Below are 2,788 nucleotides of genomic sequence, written 5' to 3' on the forward strand. Positions count from 1 at the left end.
ATATGTTTTTGAAATCATTCATGCATCAACTTATGGATCTTCACACTTTGATAAACAAAAGTCTTTTCAGAAAATATCGGATTTTCTGGGTTTTACAAACTATACAAATCATTTTATTTACAACTTTGCTTATGAACTCACCAACATTCCATATGTTGACGTTTTTCCAAAATAACTTGTATTCTCAGGTAACAGATAAGCGGAAGGGTAATACCAAGTATGTTAGAATATTTTGTGTTATAAACTTTGAAACAAGTTGTGTTATGAAGTGTAATATTTGAAAACAATGTACTGGATGTAAACAATATCAGTTGTAATGTATTGATGCATGGTGATGTTTGTGTTACGATTCATGTATATTCATTGTGATGGTATTCAATTTAAGTCACACGAGCCCCCGGACGTTTCCGCCGTCTGGTTTCGGGGGTGTGACAAATCTAATTTGGTACCAAGATCATACAAGCTTTTAACAAATTATGATTTCAAAATAATATCTAAACAAGTTGTGATTTCATACCAAGATCATACAACATTTCAACAAATTTATGATATCATATATAGACCACACAAGCAAAATTTAGATTTCATACGCATATGATACCAACAAAGCATAAGTTCTTATTCATGTAGAGCAAAGCATAAATACTTATTCATGTGGAGCACAAAATTCTAAATTCATATATAGAGCATAAATCAGTTTTCAACTGATTTCATAAATATAGAGAAAAATTCATATCTCATCCATTAACATACATATAAAAGTACCAACTTCAGTTTTCAACTTATTTCAAAACAAAAGGAGAATAAAGTACCTGGCGCAGGCCGACGGACTTCGGTGCTAGTGATAGGTAGAGGTCGGTGTTGGCGATAGGCGAAGGTTGACGCTAAGCTTCAGGCGGCGGCAGCGTGGCAGGAGGGAGGAGCGGCGCCTTCAAAGTCTATGTAGAAGAAGAAAAAGAGGAATAGAGCTGAATAACGAGGTTTTTTTTTTCATAGGGTATAGAAGTCTTTTTTTTTTTGTCAGCTACACTTCAAGCATGGACTGAGTCATGAGATGGCTCAACGATTGTTGATTGAGTCAGCCAAAAAGTGATGACCGAACCTAGTGAGCTACGTATCAACCACCCTTAAATTCGGAATGGGGAGTTCTCGACACAAGTTTGGGAGGGTACCCGATTCGGTATTGTGGTCCACCATATATATATATATATATATATATATATATATATATATATATATATATATATATATATATATCCAATAAATTTTTTTTGTAGGAAGGTAAGAAGTTTTTTCGGCATATTTATTTGGCGAATAAAATAAATGAACCATTAAATGAATAAAAAATGAGATGATTCACAAAAAAATCCCAAAAAAACATCTTCATAATTCACTTTTATGATGATTTTGTTGATATTCATTAAAATTGTCACCAAAATGAATTTTTTCTTGATTTACTTAAAAATGAATAAGTGTTTTTTTTGGGATTTTTTTCTTGTGAATAATCTTACCTTTGGATTATATAATGATTCATTTTGTTTGTTTGTTAAAAATATATTTATATAAAAAAAAATTACATTCCTACCAAAATTTTCTTTCTTATTTGAACTTGGTTATATATATATATATATATATATATATATATATATATATATATATATATATATATATATATTATTCTGAATACTTTTTAGTGGCATTTCAAACTTTTGAATAGTGGCATTTTGGACATTTTAGACTATTTACTTTTTGAAGAGTATGGATTCTAACGAAGAGATATCAGTATTGTGGACAACTTTTCAATAAGTTTTCTTTTTTGCACATTATCGATTCAAACAAGTTTTAGGAATACAAATATCTTTTCGAGACATGTAAAACATGCCCAAAATGTAGTATATTTTTGATAAAAATATTTCATTGGAGTGGTTGTCGACATTTAGGTCTTTTTTTCTATTAGTATTATGAAGAATTAAAAGTAGTCGGGAACAAGTAGACTGTTCCAGAACATGAAAATCATGTTCGGAATAAAATGCAATTTTTTTTTCTAGCATGATTGTGTATACGACACAGTGCTCACTCCAAATTTGCAAACCAAACTTGGTTCGAGACATTATGGCTAGGCTACAACCTATCTGACACGAGTGACGCTTTTCAACTTGTCTGATTTTGGTAGGCGGATAAATGTAGCGACGGGTGTGGAAAACCACATGTTATTATGCCATTACTTGTTCTTCAAGGAGGTAATGATCAATTTGCGGTCCAATATGGATGTGTTATTATTTCCGTTGGGCTACTAAACAAGAGAGCATTTTTCCTAATAAAGGGATTGTATTTCGATAAGTATTTTTTATGCTCGCCTGTCGGTCACATAATTCGAAAGTTGGGTGTTTCCATTTGTCTCAACATCGGATACAATGAAAGTTGTTGACTTGCAGCCTGTCTTCGATAACTCAATTAATTAGCTATCTGACAAAGATGCAACATGAGTTTCACTATTGTATATGTTATAGAAAAGGTTTTATGGTAGATACGCTATCGTCGCTATGCATCTAATGTGGGACGAATACAATGTTTGATCTCGATCAGTTCAACAAGTATCATGTAATTTACAAATTTAATTATACTTATCTTTTTATTTTATAATATTTTATGACACGGGTACACTTAGGGCATAAATTATGAGATTGCACCTACAAACATATACCCATCGTGTTTGATAAAATAGAGAAGCAGTTGTACCTCACCCGTCGAAGAACCGGCCAGAGACACTCATATATCGTGCAAGAGT

At 32.0% G+C, this 2,788-nt stretch overlaps 1 long non-coding RNA gene across 1 annotated transcript; it reads left to right on the plus strand.

Annotated features, from left to right (window-relative positions):
• Positions 1–693: 693 nt before the first annotated feature.
• On the plus strand, positions 694–2,643 carry LOC145105825 (uncharacterized). The gene is made up of 2 exons (XR_013707421.1): positions 694–1,180; positions 2,174–2,643. It is a non-coding gene; the product is annotated as an uncharacterized LOC145105825 (long non-coding RNA).
• The last annotated feature ends 145 nt before the right edge of the window (positions 2,644–2,788 follow it).

Source organism: Lactuca virosa, chromosome 1 (genome assembly GCF_052849685.1).
Source record: "Lactuca virosa cultivar CGN04683 chromosome 1, Lactuca_virosa_CGN04683_v6, whole genome shotgun sequence".
In the NCBI taxonomy this organism is placed as follows: Eukaryota; Viridiplantae; Streptophyta; class Magnoliopsida; order Asterales; family Asteraceae; genus Lactuca; species Lactuca virosa.